The sequence below is a fragment of the Oncorhynchus gorbuscha genome, unplaced genomic scaffold, assembly GCF_021184085.1.
Source record: "Oncorhynchus gorbuscha isolate QuinsamMale2020 ecotype Even-year unplaced genomic scaffold, OgorEven_v1.0 Un_scaffold_1678, whole genome shotgun sequence".
Lineage (NCBI taxonomy): Eukaryota > Metazoa > Chordata > Actinopteri > Salmoniformes > Salmonidae > Oncorhynchus > Oncorhynchus gorbuscha.
The window spans coordinates 90647-105000 of record NW_025746386.1 but is presented as its reverse complement, the minus strand read 5'-3'; the positions used below and the strand labels follow the sequence as shown (position 1 = coordinate 105000).

At 43.8% G+C, this 14354-nt stretch overlaps 9 non-coding genes and 1 pseudogene across 9 annotated transcripts; all 10 read right to left on the bottom strand.

The window, feature by feature from the left end:
- Window positions 1-1169: 1169 nt before the first annotated feature.
- Window positions 1170-1288, bottom strand: LOC124023741. Its single transcript, XR_006836733.1, has one exon. It is a non-coding gene; the product is annotated as a 5S ribosomal RNA (ribosomal RNA).
- A 1195-nt stretch (window positions 1289-2483) lies between these two features.
- On the bottom strand, window positions 2484-2602 carry LOC124023740. The gene has a single exon (XR_006836732.1). It is a non-coding gene; the product is annotated as a 5S ribosomal RNA (ribosomal RNA).
- Window positions 2603-3815: 1213 nt separating this feature from the next.
- Window positions 3816-3934, bottom strand: LOC124023739. Its single transcript, XR_006836731.1, has one exon. It is a non-coding gene; the product is annotated as a 5S ribosomal RNA (ribosomal RNA).
- A 1202-nt stretch (window positions 3935-5136) lies between these two features.
- LOC124023738 lies at window positions 5137-5255 on the bottom strand. Its single transcript, XR_006836730.1, has one exon. It is a non-coding gene; the product is annotated as a 5S ribosomal RNA (ribosomal RNA).
- Window positions 5256-6464: 1209 nt separating this feature from the next.
- Window positions 6465-6583, bottom strand: LOC124023737. Its single transcript, XR_006836729.1, has one exon. It is a non-coding gene; the product is annotated as a 5S ribosomal RNA (ribosomal RNA).
- A 1204-nt stretch (window positions 6584-7787) lies between these two features.
- LOC124023736 lies at window positions 7788-7906 on the bottom strand. The gene has a single exon (XR_006836728.1). It is a non-coding gene; the product is annotated as a 5S ribosomal RNA (ribosomal RNA).
- Window positions 7907-9120: 1214 nt separating this feature from the next.
- On the bottom strand, window positions 9121-9239 carry LOC124023735. Its single transcript, XR_006836727.1, has one exon. It is a non-coding gene; the product is annotated as a 5S ribosomal RNA (ribosomal RNA).
- A 1210-nt stretch (window positions 9240-10449) lies between these two features.
- Window positions 10450-10558, bottom strand: LOC124023761 (annotated as a pseudogene).
- A 1226-nt stretch (window positions 10559-11784) lies between these two features.
- On the bottom strand, window positions 11785-11903 carry LOC124023734. The gene has a single exon (XR_006836726.1). It is a non-coding gene; the product is annotated as a 5S ribosomal RNA (ribosomal RNA).
- Window positions 11904-13115: 1212 nt separating this feature from the next.
- LOC124023759 lies at window positions 13116-13233 on the bottom strand. The gene has a single exon (XR_006836750.1). It is a non-coding gene; the product is annotated as a 5S ribosomal RNA (ribosomal RNA).
- Between the last annotated feature and the right edge of the window lie 1121 nt (window positions 13234-14354).

Here is a 14354-nt window from a genome sequence, read left to right as displayed (position 1 = left end):
GCTTATTCATCAGGAGACAGAGAACTGTCCACGTTGTGACACACTGACAAAGCTCAAACCTTGCTTACATTTCCAGACCATATATTTCACTCTTGTGGGGTGGGGTGGGGGGGGAGAGGGCATATCCTGTGTTCACACTTATGACAACTTCATGGACTATATAATACGGCGCGCCCACACGGAATCACGGAATCCAGACTTTAAACCGAAATTCAACAATATTCAAAAATGTTTTGAACTAAGGAGGAAATCAACTAAATCCTTTCAACTTGTTAGAAAATGCATTCATTTGCCCAAGTGAATCATTAGACATCAACAAAATGCATCAGTGATTCGTATTTCCACCCAACTTTCAGAAACGGCACAGGACTGCCCAGTTTCTGTGCGCATGCGAGCGGAGCGCTACACTTTGTGTAGCCGTTAGCGATGAGGCTAATGATGACCTTCTTCTGGTAGAGAAGGAAAGGCTTCCCACAAAAACCTTCTCAATGAAATGTTAACTGCAAAGTAGCCTATGCCAGCTTGGCAGAATTATATCATCATTATTTGCATCAATCCAGTGGCCATTTGTTTTGCAAACTCCGCAATCACATGAGAGCTACAGCAACACTGCTTAACCAAACAAATGTCTCTTCCTGGCGCACACTTGCGTGTAAAGGGTAACTACACCCCAAAATCGATATGTCTTCAATTTTTCCCAGACCTCAAAAGTGGTCTCCTGCTAGGGTTTTAAACGTTGTCGTGGACATAGAACATCCAATCGTGTTATATTTCGATTAAAAGGGTGTGCTTTTGAGAGCGAAAACCTGGAGAAGCAGGGATAAACGGCCAACCGGGAAATGTAAACGGAGAAGAGGGGGAGTAATTGTTTATTTAAAAAAAAAAAAAAAAAAATGGGGGGGGGGGGGGGGTTTCAGGCAAAACATTGAAGGGATTTTACAGGGCCCTAATGGACGACAGACATTGACAGTCTCCGAGCCTAAAAACAAATGCTGAATGTAGTGCCTACATTTCGAGGGAAACGCACTGTCCATGATTGGATTTGATCAGGGCAGGGCAGCACTAACAAACTGCATGTAGTCCAATAAAAAGACACAACATTATTAGGGCGATAAATAAAAGGCAGTTGCTCCACGCATGACGTAAGAGTACCCTCTACTGGAGCAAAAAGCTTACAGCACCTGGTATTCCCAGGCGGTCTCCCATCCAAGTACTAACCAGGCCCGACCCTGCTTAGCTTCCGAGATCGGACGAGATCGGGCGTATTCAGGCTGGTATGGCCGTAAGCGAAGGGAACTCTCTTGGTACACTATATAAAGTCAATGTGCCGCTTATTCATCAGGAGACAGAGAACTGTCCACGTTGTGACACACTGACAAAGCTCAAACCTTGCTTACATTTCCAGACCATATATTTCACTCTTGTGGGGTGGGGTGGGGGGGGAAGAGGGCATATCCTGTGTTCACACTTATGACAACTTCATGGACTATATAATACGGCGCGCCCGCACGGAATCACGGAATCCAGACTTTAAACCGAAATTCAACAATATTCAAAAATGTTTTGAACTAAGGAGGAAATCAACTAAATCCTTTCAACTTGTTAGAAAATGCATTCATTTGCCCAAGTGAATCATTAGACATCAACAAAATGCATCAGTGATTCGTATTTCCACCCAACTTTCAGAAACGGCACAGGACTGCCCAGTTTCTGTGCGCATGCGAGCGGAGCGCTACACTTTGTGTAGCCGTTAGCGATGAGGCTAATGATTACCTTCTTCTGGTAGAGAAGGAAAGGCTTCCCACAAAAACCTTCTCAATGAAATGTTAACTGCAAAGTAGCCTATGCCAGCTTGGCAGAATTATATCATCATTATTTGCATCAATCCAGTGGCCATTTGTTTTGCAAACTCCGCAATCACATGAGAGCTACAGCAACACTGCTTAACCAAACAAATGTCTCTTCCTGGCGCACACTTGCGTGTAAAGGGTAACTACACCCCAAAATCGATATGTCTTCAATTTTTCCCAGACCTCAAAAGTGGTCTCCTGCTAGGGTTTTAAACGTTGTCGTGGACATAGAACATCCAATCGTGTTATATTTCGATTAAAAGGGTGTGCTTTTGAGAGCGAAAACCTGGAGAAGCAGGGATAAACGGCCAACCGGGAAATGTAAACGGAGAAGAGGGGGAGTAATTGTTTATTTTTTTTTTTTTTTTTGGGGGGTTTCAGGCAAAACATTGAAGGGATTTTACAGGGCCCTAATGGACGACAGACATTGACAGTCTCCGAGCCTAAAAACAAATGCTGAATGTAGTGCCTACATTTCGAGGGAAACGCACTGTCCATGATTGGATTTGATCAGGGCAGGGCAGCACTAACAAACTGCATGTAGTCCAATAAAAAGACACAACATTATTAGGGCGATAAATAAAAGGCAGTTGCTCCACGCATGACATAAGAGTACCCTCTACTGGAGCAAAAAGCTTACAGCACCTGGTATTCCCAGGCGGTCTCCCATCCAAGTACTAACCAGGCCCGACCCTGCTTAGCTTCCGAGATCGGACGAGATCGGGCGTATTCAGGCTGGTATGGCCGTAAGCGAAGGGAACTCTCTTGGTACACTATATAAAGTCAATGTGCCGCTTATTCATCAGGAGACAGAGAACTGTCCACGTTGTGACACACTGACAAAGCTCAAACCTTGCTTACATTTCCAGACCATATATTTCACTCTTGTGGGGTGGGGTGGGGTGGGGGGGGAGAGGGCATATCCTGTGTTCACACTTATGACAACTTCATGGACTATATAATACGGCGCGCCCACACGGAATCACGGAATCCAGACTTTAAACCGAAATTCAACAATATTCAAAAATGTTTTGAACTAAGGAGGAAATCAACTAAATCCTTTCAACTTGTTAGAAAATGCATTCATTTGCCCAAGTGAATCATTAGACATCAACAAAATGCATCAGTGATTCGTATTTCCACCCAACTTTCAGAAACGGCACAGGACTGCCCAGTTTCTGTGCGCATGCGAGCGGAGCGCTACACTTTGTGTAGCCGTTAGCGATGAGGCTAATGATTACCTTCTTCTGGTAGAGAAGGAAAGGCTTCCCACAAAAACCTTCTCAATGAAATGTTAACTGCAAAGTAGCCTATGCCAGCTTGGCAGAATTATATCATCATTATTTGCATCAATCCAGTGGCCATTTGTTTTGCAAACTCCGCAATCACATGAGAGCTACAGCAACACTGCTTAACCAAACAAATGTCTCTTCCTGGCGCACACTTGCGTGTAAAGGGTAACTACACCCCAAAATCGATATGTCTTCAATTTTTCCCAGACCTCAAAAGTGGTCTCCTGCTAGGGTTTTAAACGTTGTCGTGGACATAGAACATCCAATCGTGTTATATTTCGATTAAAAGGGTGTGCTTTTGAGAGCGAAAACCTGGAGAAGCAGGGATAAACGGCCAACCGGGAAATGTAAACGGAGAAGAGGGGGAGTAATTGTTTATTAAAAAAAAAAAAAAAAAAAAATGGGGGGGGGGGGGTTTCAGGCAAAACATTGAAGGGATTTTACAGGGCCCTAATGGACGACAGACATTGACAGTCTCCGAGCCTAAAAACAAATGCTGAATGTAGTGCCTACATTTCGAGGGAAACGCACTGTCCATGATTGGATTTGATCAGGGCAGGGCAGCACTAACAAACTGCATGTAGTCCAATAAAAAGACACAACATTATTAGGGCGATAAATAAAAGGCAGTTGCTCCACGCATGACGTAAGAGTACCCTCTACTGGAGCAAAAAGCTTACAGCACCTGGTATTCCCAGGCGGTCTCCCATCCAAGTACTAACCAGGCCCGACCCTGCTTAGCTTCCGAGATCGGACGAGATCGGGCGTATTCAGGCTGGTATGGCCGTAAGCGAAGGAACTCTCTTGGTACACTATATAAAGTCAATGTGCCGCTTATTCATCAGGAGACAGAGAACTGTCCACGTTGTGACACACTGACAAAGCTCAAACCTTGCTTACATTTCCAGACCATATATTTCACTCTTGTGGGGTGGGGTGGGGTGGGGGGGGAAGAGGGCATATCCTGTGTTCACACTTATGACAACTTCATGGACTATATAATACGGCGCGCCCGCACGGAATCACGGAATCCAGACTTTAAACCGAAATTCAACAATATTCAAAAATGTTTTGAACTAAGGAGGAAATCAACTAAATCCTTTCAACTTGTTAGAAAATGCATTCATTTGCCCAAGTGAATCATTAGACATCAACAAAATGCATCAGTGATTCGTATTTCCACCCAACTTTCAGAAACGGCACAGGACTGCCCAGTTTCTGTGCGCATGCGAGCGGAGCGCTACACTTTGTGTAGCCGTTAGCGATGAGGCTAATGATTACCTTCTTCTGGTAGAGAAGGAAAGGCTTCCCACAAAAACCTTCTCAATGAAATGTTAACTGCAAAGTAGCCTATGCCAGCTTGGCAGAATTATATCATCATTATTTGCATCAATCCAGTGGCCATTTGTTTTGCAAACTCCGCAATCACATGAGAGCTACAGCAACACTGCTTAACCAAACAAATGTCTCTTCCTGGCGCACACTTGCGTGTAAAGGGTAACTACACCCCAAAATCGATATGTCTTCAATTTTTCCCAGACCTCAAAAGTGGTCTCCTGCTAGGGTTTTAAACGTTGTCGTGGACATAGAACATCCAATCGTGTTATATTTCGATTAAAAGGGTGTGCTTTTGAGAGCGAAAACCTGGAGAAGCAGGGATAAACGGCCAACCGGGAAATGTAAACGGAGAAGAGGGGGAGTAATTGTTTATTTAAAAAAAAAAAAAAAATGGGGGGTTTCAGGCAAAACATTGAAGGGATTTTACAGGGCCCTAATGGACGACAGACATTGACAGTCTCCGAGCCTAAAAACAAATGCTGAATGTAGTGCCTACATTTCGAGGGAAACGCACTGTCCATGATTGGATTTGATCAGGGCAGGGCAGCACTAACAAACTGCATGTAGTCCAATAAAAAGACACAACATTATTAGGGCGATAAATAAAAGGCAGTTGCTCCACGCATGACATAAGAGTACCCTCTACTGGAGCAAAAAGCTTACAGCACCTGGTATTCCCAGGCGGTCTCCCATCCAAGTACTAACCAGGCCCGACCCTGCTTAGCTTCCGAGATCGGACGAGATCGGGCGTATTCAGGCTGGTATGGCCGTAAGCGAAGGGAACTCTCTTGGTACACTATATAAAGTCAATGTGCCGCTTATTCATCAGGAGACAGAGAACTGTCCACGTTGTGACACACTGACAAAGCTCAAACCTTGCTTACATTTCCAGACCATATATTTCACTCTTGTGGGGTGGGGTGGGGTGGGGGGGAAGAGGGCATATCCTGTGTTCACACTTATGACAACTTCATGGACTATATAATACGGCGCGCCCGCACGGAATCACGGAATCCAGACTTTAAACCGAAATTCAACAATATTCAAAAATGTTTTGAACTAAGGAGGAAATCAACTAAATCCTTTCAACTTGTTAGAAAATGCATTCATTTGCCCAAGTGAATCATTAGACATCAACAAAATGCATCAGTGATTCGTATTTCCACCCAACTTTCAGAAACGGCACAGGACTGCCCAGTTTCTGTGCGCATGCGAGCGGAGCGCTACACTTTGTGTAGCCGTTAGCGATGAGGCTAATGATTACCTTCTTCTGGTAGAGAAGGAAAGGCTTCCCACAAAAACCTTCTCAATGAAATGTTAACTGCAAAGTAGCCTATGCCAGCTTGGCAGAATTATATCATCATTATTTGCATCAATCCAGTGGCCATTTGTTTTGCAAACTCCGCAATCACATGAGAGCTACAGCAACACTGCTTAACCAAACAAATGTCTCTTCCTGGCGCACACTTGCGTGTAAAGGGTAACTACACCCCAAAATCGATATGTCTTCAATTTTTCCCAGACCTCAAAAGTGGTCTCCTGCTAGGGTTTTAAACGTTGTCGTGGACATAGAACATCCAATCGTGTTATATTTCGATTAAAAGGGTGTGCTTTTGAGAGCGAAAACCTGGAGAAGCAGGGATAAACGGCCAACCGGGAAATGTAAACGGAGAAGAGGTGGAGTAATTGTTTATTTTATTTAAAAAAAAAATTTTTTTTTTTTTTTATTCAGGCAAAACATTGAAGGGATTTTACAGGGCCCTAATGGACGACAGACATTGACAGTCTCCGAGCCTAAAAACAAATGCTGAATGTAGTGCCTACATTTCGAGGGAAACGCACTGTCCATGATTGGATTTGATCAGGGCAGGGCAGCACTAACAAACTGCATGTAGTCCAATAAAAAGACACAACATTATTAGGGCGATAAATAAAAGGCAGTTGCTCCACGCATGACATAAGAGTACCCTCTACTGGAGCAAAAAGCTTACAGCACCTGGTATTCCCAGGCGGTCTCCCATCCAAGTACTAACCAGGCCCGACCCTGCTTAGCTTCCGAGATCGGACGAGATCGGGCGTATTCAGGCTGGTATGGCCGTAAGCGAAGGGAACTCTCTTGGTACACTATATAAAGTCAATGTGCCGCTTATTCATCAGGAGACAGAGAACTGTCCACGTTGTGACACACTGACAAAGCTCAAACCTTGCTTACATTTCCAGACCATATATTTCACTCTTTGTGGGGTGGGGTGGGGTGGGGGGAAGAGGGCATATCCTGTGTTCACACTTATGACAACTTCATGGACTATATAATACGGCGCGCCCACACGGAATCACGGAATCCAGACTTTAAACCGAAATTCAACAATATTCAAAAATGTTTTGAACTAAGGAGGAAATCAACTAAATCCTTTCAACTTGTTAGAAAATGCATTCATTTGCCCAAGTGAATCATTAGACATCAACAAAATGCATCAGTGATTCGTATTTCCACCCAACTTTCAGAAACGGCACAGGACTGCCCAGTTTCTGTGCGCATGCGACGGAGCGCTACACTTTGTGTAGCCGTTAGCGATGAGGCTAATGATGACCTTCTTCTGGTAGAGAAGGAAAGGCTTCCCACAAAAACCTTCTCAATGAAATGTTAACTGCAAAGTAGCCTATGCCAGCTTGGCAGAATTATATCATCATTATTTGCATCAATCCAGTGGCCATTTGTTTTGCAAACTCCGCAATCACATGAGAGCTACAGCAACACTGCTTAACCAAACAAATGTCTCTTCCTGGCGCACACTTGCGTGTAAAGGGTAACTACACCCCAAAATCGATATGTCTTCAATTTTTCCCAGACCTCAAAAGTGGTCTCCTGCTAGGGTTTTAAACGTTGTCGTGGACATAGAACATCCAATCGTGTTATATTTCGATTAAAAGGGTGTGCTTTTGAGAGCGAAAACCTGGAGAAGCAGGGATAAACGGCCAACCGGGAAATGTAAACGGAGAAGAGGGGGAGTAATTGTTTATTTAAAAAAAAAAAAAAAAAAAATGGGGGTTTCAGGCAAAACATTGAAGGGATTTTACAGGGCCCTAATGGACGACAGACATTGACAGTCTCCGAGCCTAAAAACAAATGCTGAATGTAGTGCCTACATTTCGAGGGAAACGCACTGTCCATGATTGGATTTGATCAGGGCAGGGCAGCACTAACAAACTGCATGTAGTCCAATAAAAAGACACAACATTATTAGGGCGATAAATAAAAGGCAGTTGCTCCACGCATGACATAAGAGTACCCTCTACTGGAGCAAAAAGCTTACAGCACCTGGTATTCCCAGGCGGTCTCCCATCCAAGTACTAACCAGGCCCGACCCTGCTTAGCTTCCGAGATCGGACGAGATCGGGCGTATTCAGGCTGGTATGGCCGTAAGCGAAGGGAACTCTCTTGGTACACTATATAAAGTCAATGTGCCGCTTATTCATCAGGAGACAGAGAACTGTCCACGTTGTGACACACTGACAAAGCTCAAACCTTGCTTACATTTCCAGACCATATATTTCACTCTTGTGGGGTGGGGTGGGGTGGGGGGAAGAGGGCATATCCTGTGTTCACACTTATGACAACTTCATGGACTATATAATACGGCGCGCCCGCACGGAATCACGGAATCCAGACTTTAAACCGAAATTCAACAATATTCAAAAATGTTTTGAACTAAGGAGGAAATCAACTAAATCCTTTCAACTTGTTAGAAAATGCATTCATTTGCCCAAGTGAATCATTAGACATCAACAAAATGCATCAGTGATTCGTATTTCCACCCAACTTTCAGAAACGGCACAGGACTGCCCAGTTTCTGTGCGCATGCGAGCGGAGCGCTACACTTTGTGTAGCCGTTAGCGATGAGGCTAATGATTACCTTCTTCTGGTAGAGAAGGAAAGGCTTCCCACAAAAACCTTCTCAATGAAATGTTAACTGCAAAGTAGCCTATGCCAGCTTGGCAGAATTATATCATCATTATTTGCATCAATCCAGTGGCCATTTGTTTTGCAAACTCCGCAATCACATGAGAGCTACAGCAACACTGCTTAACCAAACAAATGTCTCTTCCTGGCGCACACTTGCGTGTAAAGGGTAACTACACCCCAAAATCGATATGTCTTCAATTTTTCCCAGACCTCAAAAGTGGTCTCCTGCTAGGGTTTTAAACGTTGTCGTGGACATAGAACATCCAATCGTGTTATATTTCGATTAAAAGGGTGTGCTTTTGAGAGCGAAAACCTGGAGAAGCAGGGATAAACGGCCAACCGGGAAATGTAAACGGAGAAGAGGTGGAGTAATTGTTTATTTTTTATTTTTTTTTTTTTTAAATTTTTTTTTTTTTTTTATTCAGGCAAAACATTGAAGGGATTTTACAGGGCCCTAATGGACGACAGACATTGACAGTCTCCGAGCCTAAAAACAAATGCTGAATGTAGTGCCTACATTTCGAGGGAAACGCACTGTCCATGATTGGATTTGATCAGGGCAGGGCAGCACTAACAAACTGCATGAGTCCAATAAAAAGACACAACATTATTAGGGCGATAAATAAAAGGCAGTTGCTCCACGCATGACATAAGAGTACCCTCTACTGGAGCAAAAAGCTTACAGCACCTGGTATTCCCAGGCGGTCTCCCATCCAAGTACTAACCAGGCCCGACCCTGCTTAGCTTCCGAGATCGGACGAGATCGGGCGTATTCAGGCTGGTATGGCCGTAAGCGAAGGGAACTCTCTTGGTACACTATATAAAGTCAATGTGCCGCTTATTCATCAGGAGACAGAGAACTGTCCACGTTGTGACACACTGACAAAGCTCAAACCTTGCTTACATTTCCAGACCATATATTTCACTCTTGTGGGGTGGGGTGGGGTGGGGGGGGGAAGAGGGCATATCCTGTGTTCACACTTATGACAACTTCATGGACTATATAATACGGCGCGCCCGCACGGAATCACGGAATCCAGACTTTAAACCGAAATTCAACAATATTCAAAAATGTTTTGAACTAAGGAGGAAATCAACTAAATCCTTTCAACTTGTTAGAAAATGCATTCATTTGCCCAAGTGAATCATTAGACATCAACAAAATGCATCAGTGATTCGTATTTCCACCCAACTTTCAGAAACGGCACAGGACTGCCCAGTTTCTGTGCGCATGCGAGCGGAGCGCTACACTTTGTGTAGCCGTTAGCGATGAGGCTAATGATTACCTTCTTCTGGTAGAGAAGGAAAGGCTTCCCACAAAAACCTTCTCAATGAAATGTTAACTGCAAAGTAGCCTATGCCAGCTTGGCAGAATTATATCATCATTATTTGCATCAATCCAGTGGCCATTTGTTTTGCAAACTCCGCAATCACATGAGAGCTACAGCAACACTGCTTAACCAAACAAATGTCTCTTCCTGGCGCACACTTGCGTGTAAAGGGTAACTACACCCCAAAATCGATATGTCTTCAATTTTTCCCAGACCTCAAAAGTGGTCTCCTGCTAGGGTTTTAAACGTTGTCGTGGACATAGAACATCCAATCGTGTTATATTTCGATTAAAAGGGTGTGCTTTTGAGAGCGAAAACCTGGAGAAGCAGGGATAAACGGCCAACCGGGAAATGTAAACGGAGAAGAGGGGAGTAATTGTTTTTTTTTTTTTTTATTTTTTTTTTGGGGGGGGGGGTTTCAGGCAAAACATTGAAGGGATTTTACAGGGCCCTAATGGACGACAGACATTGACAGTCTCCGAGCCTAAAAACAAATGCTGAATGTAGTGCCTACATTTCGAGGGAAACGCACTGTCCATGATTGGATTTGATCAGGGCAGGGCAGCACTAACAAACTGCATGTAGTCCAATAAAAAGACACAACATTATTAGGGCGATAAATAAAAGGCAGTTGCTCCACGCATGACATAAGAGTACCCTCTACTGGAGCAAAAAGCTTACAGCACCTGGTATTCCCAGGCGGTCTCCCATCCAAGTACTAACCAGGCCCGACCCTGCTTAGCTTCCGAGATCGGGCGTATTCAGGCTGGTATGGCCGTAAGCGAAGGGAACTCTCTTGGTACACTATATAAAGTCAATGTGCCGCTTATTCATCAGGAGACAGAGAACTGTCCACGTTGTGACACACTGACAAAGCTCAAACCTTGCTTACATTTCCAGACCATATATTTCACTCTTGTGGGGTGGGGTGGGGTGGGGTGGGGGGGGAAGAGGGCATATCCTGTGTTCACACTTATGACAACTTCATGGACTATATAATACGGCGCGCCCGCACGGAATCACGGAATCCAGACTTTAAACCGAAATTCAACAATATTCAAAAATGTTTTGAACTAAGGAGGAAATCAACTAAATCCTTTCAACTTGTTAGAAAATGCATTCATTTGCCCAAGTGAATCATTAGACATCAACAAAATGCATCAGTGATTCGTATTTCCACCCAACTTTCAGAAACGGCACAGGACTGCCCAGTTTCTGTGCGCATGCGAGCGGAGCGCTACACTTTGTGTAGCCGTTAGCGATGAGGCTAATGATTACCTTCTTCTGGTAGAGAAGGAAAGGCTTCCCACAAAAACCTTCTCAATGAAATGTTAACTGCAAAGTAGCCTATGCCAGCTTGGCAGAATTATATCATCATTATTTGCATCAATCCAGTGGCCATTTGTTTTGCAAACTCCGCAATCACATGAGAGCTACAGCAACACTGCTTAACCAAACAAATGTCTCTTCCTGGCGCACACTTGCGTGTAAAGGGTAACTACACCCCAAAATCGATATGTCTTCAATTTTTCCCAGACCTCAAAAGTGGTCTCCTGCTAGGGTTTTAAACGTTGTCGTGGACATAGAACATCCAATCGTGTTATATTTCGATTAAAAGGGTGTGCTTTTGAGAGCGAAAACCTGGAGAAGCAGGGATAAACGGCCAACCGGGAAATGTAAACGGAGAAGAGGGGAGTAATTGTTTTTTTTTTTTTTTAATTTTTTTTTTTTTTTTTTTTGGGGGGGGGGGGTTTCAGGCAAAACATTGAAGGGATTTTACAGGGCCCTAATGGACGACAGACATTGACAGTCTCCGAGCCTAAAAACAAATGCTGAATGTAGTGCCTACATTTCGAGGGAAACGCACTGTCCATGATTGGATTTGATCAGGGCAGGGCAGCACTAACAAACTGCATGTAGTCCAATAAAAAGACACAACATTATTAGGGCGATAAATAAAAGGCAGTTGCTCCACGCATGACATAAGAGTACCCTCTACTGGAGCAAAAAGCTTACAGCACCTGGTATTCCCAGGCGGTCTCCCATCCAAGTACTAACCAGGCCCGACCCTGCTTAGCTTCCGAGATCGGACGAGATCGGGCGTATTCAGGCTGGTATGGCCGTAAGCGAAGGGAACTCTCTTGGTACACTATATAAAGTCAATGTGCCGCTTATTCATCAGGAGACAGAGAACTGTCCACGTTGTGACACACTGACAAAGCTCAAACCTTGCTTACATTTCCAGACCATATATTTCACTCTTGTGGGGTGGGGTGGGGTGGGGTGGGGTGGGGGGGGAAGAGGGCATATCCTGTGTTCACACTTATGACAACTTCATGGACTATATAATACGGCGCGCCCGCACGGAATCACGGAATCCAGACTTTAAACCGAAATTCAACAATATTCAAAAATGTTTTGAACTAAGGAGGAAATCAACTAAATCCTTTCAACTTGTTAGAAAATGCATTCATTTGCCCAAGTGAATCATTAGACATCAACAAAATGCATCAGTGATTCGTATTTCCACCCAACTTTCAGAAACGGCACAGGACTGCCCAGTTTCTGTGCGCATGCGAGCGGAGCGCTACACTTTGTGTAGCCGTTAGCGATGAGGCTAATGATTACCTTCTTCTGGTAGAGAAGGAAAGGCTTCCCACAAAAACCTTCTCAATGAAATGTTAACTGCAAAGTAGCCTATGCCAGCTTGGCAGAATTATATCATCATTATTTGCATCAATCCAGTGGCCATTTGTTTTGCAAACTCCGCAATCACATGAGAGCTACAGCAACACTGCTTAACCAAACAAATGTCTCTTCCTGGCGCACACTTGCGTGTAAAGGGTAACTACACCCCAAAATCGATATGTCTTCAATTTTTCCCAGACCTCAAAAGTGGTCTCCTGCTAGGGTTTTAAACGTTGTCGTGGACATAGAACATCCAATCGTGTTATATTTCGATTAAAAGGGTGTGCTTTTGAGAGCGAAAACCTGGAGAAGCAGGGATAAACGGCCAACCGGGAAATGTAAACGGAGAAGAGGGGGAGTAATTGTTTATTTTTTTTTTATTTAAAAAAGGGGGTTTCAGGCAAAACATTGAAGGGATTTTACAGGGCCCTAATGGACGACAGACATTGACAGTCTCCGAGCCTAAAAACAAATGCTGAATGTAGTGCCTACATTTCGAGGGAAACGCACTGTCCATGATTGGATTTGATCAGGGCAGGGCAGCACTAACAAACTGCATGTAGTCCAATAAAAAGACACAACATTATTAGGGCGATAAATAAAAGGCAGTTGCTCCACGCATGACATAAGAGTACCCTCTACTGGAGCAAAAAGCTTACAGCACCTGGTATTCCCAGGCGGTCTCCCATCCAAGTACTAACCAGGCCCGACCTGCTTAGCTTCCGAGATCAGACGAGATCAGGCGTATTCAGGCTGGTGTGGTCGTAAGCGAAGAAACTCTCTTGGTGCACTATATAAAGTCAAAGTGGGTGTGATTATCAGCTGTTGCATTTTCACCATGTCGATAAGCATCTTTGTGTCACTCAAAAGTCAAGAACTTGCATATAATTTCCAGACCATATTTTCACAGATTGTTGGATGAAATACAAACTATCCTTGTTCACTTATTTCAAATGACACATATTTCAGCCTTGTGGGAAGAAACGGACAAAGGGTTGACAAAAAGCTTACAGCACCTGGATTCCCAGACTTTAAACCAATTCAACAATATTCAAAAATGTTTTGAACTAAGGAGGAAATCAACTATCCTTTCAACTTCCCAGTACTAACCAGAATGCTTAGCTTCCGAGATCAGACGAGATCAGGCGTACTCAGGCCGGTGTGGTTAGAAAATGCATTCATTTGGTGCAATATTAAAGTCAAAGTGGGTGTGATTCAGCTGTTGCATTTTCACCATGTCGATAAGCATCTTTGTGTCACTCAAAAAGTGTGAAGAACTTGCATATAATGTAGCCATAATTTGTAGCACAGATTGTTGGATGAAATACAAACTAACCTTCTTCTTATTTCAAAGCGAAAGGCACATATTTCAGCCTTGTGGGAAAAACGGACAAAGTAGTTGCCAGCTTACAGCACCTGGTATTCCCATCATTATTTGCATCAATAACCAGGCCCATTTGTTTTGCAAACTTCCGAGATCACATGATCAGCTACTCAGGCAACACTGTCTTAACCAAACAAATGTCTCTTCTTGGTGCACATATAAAGTCAAAGTGGGTGTGATTACAGCTGTTGCATTTTCCAAAATCGATAAGTCATCTTTTTCCCAGACTCAAAAGTGAAGAACTTCTCCTGCCATAGGGTTGTAAACGTTGTTCGTGGACATAGAACATCCAATCGTGTTATATTTCTATTAAAAGGGTGTGCTTTTTGAGAGCGAAAACCTGGAGAAGCACACCGGGAAATGTAAACGGAGAAGAGGTGGAGTAATTGTTTATTTTTTTATTTTTTTAAAGAAACGGACAAAGGGTTGATTCAGGCAAAACATTGACAGCACCTGGTTTCCCAGGGGTCTCCCATCCAAGTATAACCAGGGAACCTGCTTAGCTTC